A 10,454-nucleotide genomic window follows, 5' to 3' on the forward strand; every position below is an offset into this window, starting at 1 on the left:
ATAATCACCTTGTGTGATCATATTCTCAACACAATACCCTATTTTTTATCTGCATATTCCCGTATAACCTGTTGATCCTGTCTGAATTTGCATTCATCTTAATCATGTTATCTCTCAAGGTTTAAGGTGAGATTGTCTTACCACATTCTAGCCCTGTTGTTTCCTCCTCTTTTCCCTCATGTATTTTCTGCATGCAACCAACTCTTCATTTTTTCGTCTATGCCCTCAGCTTAGCATGTGGCACTTATATATCCTGAGGGAAAACCAGTTCCTGACAAAGCAAAGAAAAGCAAAGCAATATGAGCTCATAGCCTTCCTGAGGAGGCACTGCTGGGGCCAAAATGGAAGATGAAGATGCATTCCAGTAAGGAATAAACAGTATTGTATGTGAAATACAAGTGCAGCAAGGAAAACGTTCCTCTCCCAATCAGTAAGAGAGGCTCAAAGAAATGGGGAAAGGTTTTGCAGTCATGGTCCTTAAGGTCTGCCTCTGACTGTTGTTACAAGAAGAATGAGAAAGCTCGAACTTTATAACTCACTACCTGGGGAAAAAGGGGAAAGCAGAGATGATGCCTGGGTATCAAGGTTTGACATGTCCACAAGCTTCTGGGACACCAAGCCAGACAGGAGAATGTGTCCTTTCAGAGCAATCCTTTGCAGCCAGCTCTAGAAGAAGAACGAAGGAGGGCCATCTCGCTCCAACTGAGCTCATGCAGTCAGTTTGTCAGGCAAGACAAAGTGGATGCATAGAGGCATGAGAAAAATGGACATCAAAGCCAAAGAGCTGCACAACTGTTTGGGGTAAATTTCAGGGAAGGGTGGAAGAAGATTGAGGTACATGTATCAAACTGAACCCTGAGAAAGATGATGGTGAGGAGGCACATCCATTGTGGAGCTCATGCTGAAGAGAACCGTGTCCCATGGGAAGCCCAGCTGTGAGTCTCTTGGGAAATACAGTACGACTTATAGGGAGGTAGAGAGACTGAACATAAAACATTGACCTGAGGATTTATCTGAAGTATGCTCACCTGCCCATTGATATCCAACCAAAAGTTGTTGTATTGCACTGTTTGTTTCGTAAGTTGCACTGTTCATGGTTTTATATTGCAGTGAGGAAATGGTTTGCCCTCCATCTCCCCGGGTCTTGTGAAGTTGGTTCAGCTCTCCCTTAGCCCCTCCCCTCGTTGGTGTCCCATTGGTCCCGGCTCTGCTCCTCCCCACCCCTTTCCCTCAGTTCCACGGTGCCGAGGCTGCAGCCTCAGGTCCTCATGGCATAGTCCTGGGGCTGCGGGAGCCATCGGCCTGCCCAGACTGCACCAGTGTTGGAGTCCCACATTCCCTGCCATGAGAAGCTGTGTCAGGCTTCAAGGGTCTACCTGTGTCTCCTGTCACACTGACTGCGATCTGCTCTGCTGGTCAAGACAATCAGAGCTTCACAAGGGGCTAGCTTGACTGGGCCTCCCTTTGCTGTGGCACAGGTTTTGAGCTGATCTTTACAGCTGACTTCAACAGCATGGTTCCTGCCCATGCAACCTGTGCCTGTTGATGGAAGAAATTGAAGCAATATACACTGCTCTCACAGGCACGGATCTCCTTCCTCTGCACACTGTCCTGGTGAAGCCAATGTGTGTACTGAAGGAATGTTTGAGAAATGCTGATGGGAGTTTACCGACATCCTGTGCAATCTGATGTGCTCCATACTGGAGAAAGGGAATGCTTAGCCCTGGCTCCATGGGGGTTGAACACAGGAAGTGCAACTAGCAACATGGTGAGGACTTTTTCGTTCTTATTGTGGCCATGTGATTTGCAGTGTGTAATGTCACACACAGTTGAATGAATGTTGGCTATGATGCAGTCTTTTTATGTATGTCTCAGTGGCACCCCAGGTATATACTGTGTGTTACTGTATGAGAGAAACACTGGAAAGTATTACACTCATACACCTGTGACTACCTTTTACCATCTGTGGTGTTTGTTTAAATGTATTTCAAAGTAATATTCTTAATTTAGATGACTTTCAGAAACTCTGATATATTTTATTTGGTTTATTGTGTTTGGTGTTGTTTGTTTCTTTGTTTTTAATAGATAATCCTCATCCTTCAATTTATATATTACCTGTGCAGTCTCTGCAAATTCAGAGTAACAAGTAAGTGATTGCCTATTTTCCTTGTGAATATCAGGCATGCCTCCTGTCCTTTGCTGTGGCATTCTAGGGATTTCATGATCCTGTTTCCTCTCCCACTTGAATATCTGATCTGGCTACGTTGTTGAAATTTAAAGCATGAAAGCACAATTACAAGTAACTTGTTGCAAGTCTGGTTGTAATTTCTCTTGTGACTTGTAGCTATTATCCGTGGCTCAATTGACTGCTCCTCATTCATTAGTATTAGAGATGCATCATTTAAGTAATGAAGCTATTCACAAGGTACCTGTCTGGTCATTTATAAGACAGAGGGCTCATAATCAACATTTTTAGTTGTCTATGGGATTTCATTATTTCATTCTCTCATACAAAGACCAGAAAAAGTCACTTTGCAGAAAATCTGTAGAGGAATTGGGAATTCCATATAAATCCAGAAAGAATGAAATGTCTTCCCATGAATACTAGTAATTTCTCCGCTGGGAAGAGGTGGTCCAGCAACTGTTTTTAATTTCTCTGGAATGGCTTTGTTCAGCAAACATTCTGTAAAAAGCTAAAATTTTCCACTGTGTTGCACTCTTAGCTGTTAACCTTTGTGTGATTTCTCTGCATTAGTTCTTGTGACCCTTCCTAGGATCATTTAGATAATTTGAAAAAAAATATTTTTTAATTAGTAATTTATTCAAAATATATATGGGTTTGAATGGAAAGACCCGGGGAATAGAGTCAATGTTATGCTTGTAACTAGAGGTATACTTGGAGTGAAGTATATTAGGGGTCACTACTCAAAAAGCAGACTTGTACAGGTGCTTTTAAGGGATAAAATGCTAAACTAGTGCTGATGTATTATGGTATTCATTTGATTGACCTAGCTGTGCTTTGCCTTTGGGAAGTTATTTCAAGAAGTAACTTCACAATCATGCACTTCACAAATTAACACTCAATATATGAACGCTTTTTAGGAGCTTTCAACCTGTGCTCCGTGGTGAGATAAAATGTTTCAGTGTTATTTACCTTTCTGATTTTGACCAGTGTATTTTACTTGAAATTTGCTATGGAGAAAAAGCATGCACATAGTTTGCCATATTAAAATGAAGGATAATGGCTTTGTAAGGTTTGACTGCTTGTGCTTGTCTGACCTCCTGCCATTGCACATGCCTTAACACTTCCTGGGATCTGATATGAACACAAAATTTATAGGCAACAAGCCTTGTGTTTAGCCAGAGTTCAACTTTTTTACCCATAAGTCTTTCATTCCTTTTAATCAGAATTCCATTTTCTATTAAGCAGTCAAGCTCAGTCATCCAGGAAGACTGACAACGTAATTTTGCAGCTTTTACTCCCTCAGCTTCCACAGGCTGGAGGTCTTGCTGATTAGCTAATAAAGTGTTTTCTGGTCTGCAGAGTGGTGGAGGAGGAAGTCTTGTTGGCCCTGTTCTTTCGTTACAACCCGAAGATGTTATTCTCTCACACATTTTCACAATTCCAGTGTCAGGTGGGAATCACTGCCCTCTCTATGGGAATTCTCGCTTTTTTCACTGCCTCTAGGAAGTGCTGCAACTGCACTGTAATTTTGTTTGGATTTGTTCATCAGTTGATGAAATCTATATAGTGAGCTTAACTTTCCAATGAGATGCTTTTACAGAAGTTGCTACTGGGTCTGCCAAAAGTGTCAAGTAAAAGACATTCATTCCAAGGTCTGTCCCAGATGGTTGTTTTTTGTTATGGCAGATGTTTCACTGTTCACCTGTGATTTCAGAGGATAAAATGACAATTGGAGTTTTCATGCAGAAATTTTCAGGACAGCAAGATATTCAGTGGCAATTTCTTAGTTGTCTCTGAGCAAGCTTGAGATCTTTGTTTTCAAGGTATTTGCACAGTACCTGTTATTCAGATATGATACCCATCTCGAAAACCTCAGACTTACTTAAGGCTATAGCATGGAATCTTATTACACACATCAGGATTGTTTGAATCTATTGTAGTAAAAATATTACCCTTAACTAGTATTAGTGGCGTCTATTTACCACTGAGTCTGGCCATGTCCACAAAACAGAGACCAAGAGTGGTGGGGTGGTTGAGATTCCAAGAACCTTCTCTTGCATTTGCTTCCTGTGTCCTTCATGTTTAGGAGCAGTTTTAGTCAAATGTTGCCGGCTCTGGCAAGTGTACGTCCTCATAGTGGTCAAATAATAGTGAGAAGCAAGAAGTGGTACTCAGGTTGGCCTGCAAAAGTGTTTCTTTCTGTAGTTCCAGTTTAACTATTTTCTGTCAGTTTGATTTTCCTTGTGATTACTCTCAACAGATATTTTTTGAAACTAAACAGGGCTTGGAAAATGAAGGCAAGTAGATTAACAAGAAATTGAGAAAAAAAATTGTTGGTTTTTTTCTAAAAGTATCTTGAAAATAGGCATCATCAGTTAAACACTGCCAAGACCAGTGTTTTAAATAACACAGTTGCAATTTAGTTGAGTTGTGGGGATTTTTGGGGTGGTGTTGGTGTTGTTTTTTGTTTGGTTTTGGGTTGGTTTTTTTTGCTTGTTTGTTTGTTTTTGGTTTTTTCTGGTTTTGTTTTTATTTCATTTGTTTATTTGGTTTTTGGTGGGGTTTTTTTTGTTGTTGTTGGTTGGGTTTTTTTGTTTCATTTGTTTGTTTTAAATATTTCAGAGAGTAAAAGTGTTCCTAAATTCTTATTGGATAACTACTGCAACTGGACAATGCTTGTATGACTTTTCAGCTACATCTGTAGATGTAAAGTATCTCCATAAAAATGAGAAGACTTATCCAGAATGGACATCAGCTGAAGTTTCTCTTTCAACAGCAGAACAAACAGTGACCCTAATAAGAAAGGAACTTAATTGCTGTTATAAAATGTCATTATTGGGAGCTATTTTTATTCTCATTCTCATCTTAAAGCTGTATTTTCCAAAAGATTGCAAAAATATAATGAATCTGCATTGGATCTGTGAAGGTGTCCAACCTCACCTGCACTTCACACAGTGCCAAAAGCAGGTGCTGTGGAAAAACAGATAAAAAAGAGAGGCAACTATACATTTCAGCCGTTTTTGTTCCTCTTCCTGCCCTCTCTTCTGTCCAAGCTGTCCATGGACAATTGACAACTGCAAATTCTGTCTTATATTTAGCAGCTCCCAAAGGCAGTCTGGCCTTATACTTTTTCTAAAGAGGCAATCATTTTATACCTGAGTTCACCGGGTTGGGAAGGTGTGGAAACTCAACACAGGGTTAGAGGATGTTTTTTTGCCAACTCCATGGCTCTTGGAAAATCTCCCCAGGTGGGAACACAAGGCCCACTGCAATAATGTTTTATTTCCATTATCCGTAATTTTAAGTTTCCAGATCCAGTAAGAATTTTTGGTGTTGTTTTAGCTCTTTCCAGGTAAGATACTGTTCTTGCCTCCCTTTGCCCTTCAGCAAATGTAGCTGCTTGATGTTCAATATTCCCTTCTCTGAGATGCTTTTTCAAAAACTTTTTTTCAAGTGTGAAAGCCATGTGTTCCTTGTTACACAGAAGACCATTAACCAAGCCAAACCTTTTGCCAAGTGCCCTGGAGCCTGTGAGGTACTGTGTCTCTGGAGATGCTTTCCTTTTTCATCTTTTCAGTATCTCTGCCTTTTGCAGGGATCTGGTTGTGATTTACAGCTGGTTTAACTAAGAGAATGTAACTCAGCTGGAATTTCATCTTCAGCTGCTCTAGGAATAAATCACCTCCTAGGTTCCTTATCAGGCCTGACTGCTGTTACTGGCACAGAACAAATTGCTTTACCACTGCACCAGACAAGTTGTGGGCAGAGATGTGAACCTGATATGCTCTTGTACAGTCCATGCTTGAAATATCTCACGTATCTATGCAGATTCACGTGAAAGGGGATGAAAAGACAACTCCCTAAGACAACTTACTACTATTAGGTTTGGTTCACTGTGGTATTCCTAAGGTTGTTTTTAATTATAAATTGGATCAAAAGATAATAAAATGCATCGTTTCACAGGATTTATTTAGTGGCCTTCAGAATCATTAGGCATAGAATGTGTCAGGGTGCTTACACAGGACTTTTTGTTATTAATGAGAAGCCTGCGTCAACTCTTTTTTTTTTTTTTTTTTTTTGGTAGCAATGATGCATTTTAGTACTAGAATGGATAGTATTTCTTATCATCCATTGTAGGAGAAAGTAATTTTGGGAACTGGATTACTAAAACTGGCGACATTCCATCTGATTTCTTTAAAGAAAAGTTGAATTTTGGTACAAACAAAGTCCATAAGAAATCTATGTAGTACTTCATAAGACACTTGAATAGGAAATCCAGTGAAGACACTGAGATTCCACATGAGCAAAGTAGTTTAGTAGCTTTTAATGGCAGAATATACCCTTGTGCTTGCCCCTATGTGGTGATTTCCTCAGGGCAGGAACATATCAGCTACTTGAAAACAGCTCAGGTACTGGTGTAGCCACACTTTACAAATACATTTCCCAGTGATAAGTAAGAGGTTCCTGTTTTATTTCTTTCCTCCCATTAAGCTTTAATGGACTAAAAATTGAGGTAAATAGCAAATCTTTGCATGTGAATAGATTTCTCTGTTGGCATGGAAAGAAGCTTCTCTTCCAGAACTCATATGAAGCTCCCAAGTACAGAAGAACAGACAACTACTTCCCTGTTCAGCTGCCTTTCTGAAGTTCTGCCCTGTAAGTCAAGGACTGCTGGAGATCACAGGAGCTTTGCATTTCTTTAGGAGCTTTGCATTTCTCCAAGACTAGACGCAGATCCAAAACTCCATGACTTGGGCCTGTCATTTCCAGTAACCTCTGCCACTTCCATGGAAGCAAAGTCCTAAGATCTCAAAAAAAATCCTACATACTAAAATCTCTAATGTTTCAGAAAGAAGACAGCAATGATTTTGTAGAACACCCTCCAGCCGTTGTGCCATACTTGTGTTTAACCATGAGAGAGGTTTGGGAAGAGACAGAATTGCTTATGTAGGCTAATGAAGTCTAAGAATCATCTTGCTGAGCGGGTCTGAGCACTGATGTGACCACACTATATATTGAAGAGTATTTGTATTGGCAGCTTCTGGCAACTTTAAGGTTGCAGCTTTGTCTCTATGTTACCTGTGGATTACTTTTGATAGATAATTGTTTGCACAGGTATGTGTTCTATATTAGCATACACGTGTCCCTAATTGTCTTCTGTAAGTCTGCCAAATATTAATTTGTAATTATGCTGTTCACGGTTGGCTTTTTCTTTCTTTCAGTACTTCATTAATATAGGATTAAGGTTCGAACTAGTTCTGCCTGATTATTGTGTAGATGAGAATACAGTTTGTGGTTTATTTTAATTCCTGTTGGGCCTTATTTTAACTTTTTTTTTTTTTTCTGTATACACAAAGCTCTGAAGAAATATTGTTAAGTGTTAGAGAATGTGGAATGTTTTTTTCAACTTAAATGCTTGCCTGGGACAAAACATTATTAATAAAATGCAATGCACTGAAAATGATTAATGGAGCCTTTACTTGTCATGTTTTCTGGCCATCTTGGGACTTTTAGTATCAGAAGAAACAGTGTTTGAACATTTTTTTACTCCCTTCAGACTCAGTATGCTGAGTTACCCCAGAAATGGTAACACCATTTCTTTGTCACTCTTACTAAGCACATGCCTTTTCTTCTGCCTGTGGAGAAAATGGTGAATGAGCAGTGTGTTAAAAACGATGGAGGGAAATCATATGTGTTCAGTCACATTGAGAAAACTGCCAGTTTTCACTAAAATACTTAAAGTAGATTAAGGTATGGTCTAAGGGAGATGAGCCTGATGTTTCATGGTTACCCGTCTTTCATGAAATTGTCTGGCACACACTAACGTTAGGCTTGACTGGCTGCCTATTGTGAGAGCAGCTCTTGGTGGAGTTTGTTCAGCTCTAGCTGTCTCTGGCTATGCTAATCACAGATAAATTTTAGTAACTCAGGGTGCATATGGTGACTTTTCACAGCTTCATCTTTGGGCAAGGTAAGTCATGTTGTACATTTAGATTTCTAAAATTTGCTAAGACTTTCTAGGAGATCATTTCTCTAGATGTGCGTATTGCAACCAGTACAATATCCTGAGAGACAGGCCATGGTCCTGGGGAGGACCAGCTACATCCATCACACAAACTGGGCAGGATTTGGAAAAATGGGAGCAGCTTTTTCTTCAGCAGGAACTGAAAGTTCCAGTCACAGGAAAGTGAATCAAGACGAAACAATTAATAGCTTTGCTGGAAGTGAAATACAAATGTTTTTTCCACCTACATTTAGGTTTGTCCTCCTGCTTATTTTGCTCAAACTTCCAGGACTCCGATAGAAATAATGAATTGAACATGGTGACGCCTTCAACCTACTAATGATTTTGAAAAAAGAAACACATGAACCATGCAGGTACAACACTTAAACTGGAGATCTTATTAAGAAGTGGTTTGGGTTTGGTTTTCGTTTTTTTTTTTCCAAAAGGATACACTACATATTTGTGTTGAATTAACACAACCACTCTTCCTATTCTATAGGAGAAGTGATCCATCCACTATTCAGGAATAAAAGGGAGATACGTTTATTTTATCATAGCATGTTACCTACATATCACTTTATCAACCTATATTTTTCTTGCTCTGAAACAAACATCTTCCAGTCAAGTGAATTTTTGCGTGTTTAAACACAAAATGAGTCTATACAGTGAAATCTGACTACTAAATATTTAAGTAGTTTTGAACAGGAAACATAAGATTTGATATTACAGTTTTTATATTATTTTGTGGTGGACCAAAATATAACCCATAAAAGAATTTTTAAATCTACTTTTTTGACTTCCCTGGCTGTTAGAAAGAGCTGACCTTTTCTACTGAACATTAGAATCTCTGATTTTAAGAAGACTCTCTTTGTTTTTGTTCTTTCCTGATCAGCATCAGAAATAGCTGCTCTGCTCAGTGCTGGTTCAGGGGAAAGATCTTCTGACACAGAAGACTCACATATGTGTTTTCTGCATGTATTCTTTGACTGACGGGAAGACAGTTCAAAGTGTAAGACAAACCACTATTAAAATCAGGATAAAAAGCTGTGAACAAAAGCTTAAAAAAACCCCAACCTTAGAAGTTCCCCAATCTCTTTTTATCATTATCTTTTGCCTGGGTTTTCCATTTCCTGTCTCCAGTGAGAAAACAATTTTCCCAGTTTCCCCTATGCCTTAAATTTAAAGTGGTCAAGATTTAATGTTCTGACCTAAGTAGAAAGGAGCTTCTGCTGCAATAGACTTACTTCTCTCTCTCTTGTACACTTGCATGTTTGCAGTATTAATTAAAGGATATCTAAAACCTCATTTTTTTTCCCACATTCCCCTAAAGGAAATTTGAGTGAAAAGATGAGAACAAAGAGACGGGGAAAATAAGTTTGTAAGCTAGCAGGCAAAATACTACTTGGCTTTTCCTACAGAAATATTCTGGATGGGCCCCTGACCCCTGAGGCCCCTCTGCTCATTGTGAAAATTATGGGAAACACATTTCTCACAAGGAAGGAGCAAGCTTCTTCCAAAGTAAGCAAATGCTTCAGCAATGTAACCAGCAGGAGGTTATAAAGCAGCATTAGCAAAGAAACGTGTTTGCAGTGAATAGCATTATGTTTAATTTCCTAAACAAACAGTTCCTTTTGCTGTTAAACTGTAAATGATATAACAGGTGTCAACTATGTTGACTCTTGTCATTATTAACAGTCTGTTATTTTTGGGAACATTCCTGTCCAGCTCCTCCCACCCTTCATCTTTCAGAAATATGCTTTTCATTATTCTAGTATCCTGTTTTAGCAAGGCTGAGAATGGCACGCTAAGTAATCATATGGATGTAACACAGGCCTCCTGATTTTAGCAATATTTGTTATAGGTAGTGAAGAGAGATTGTTCTCATTACAGAATCAAATTATATAGTGCAAAGCCAGTATGAATAGTAACTCTGGCATTTACTTTGTTTATGAAGGGTGATATACTTGCTCCATATCCTGCTGTCTCCAGTATTTGGCAGTATACTTAGCAAGAACTGGTTTGGCTAATACAGCAGAACACAAACTTGGGGCCCTTTGGACTGTGGATATTCAAGAAGTCATGGTTTCAGAGAGGAATGCTGAAATAGAGATAGTCCTTTTAAATGCATTTAAAGACATTTCTTATATGCAATTTACTTCTGTTTACATGTGATGTTATCTAGAGGATGCTAAAAATTTAAACATCATTCTTCATTTGTGCTTACGGGGAAAAGCTGATTGTAACCATCTGTTGTGAAACAGACTC

This window comes from Sturnus vulgaris, chromosome Z, assembly GCF_052056855.1.
Source record: "Sturnus vulgaris isolate bStuVul1 chromosome Z, bStuVul1.hap1, whole genome shotgun sequence".
NCBI lineage: Eukaryota > Metazoa > Chordata > Aves > Passeriformes > Sturnidae > Sturnus > Sturnus vulgaris.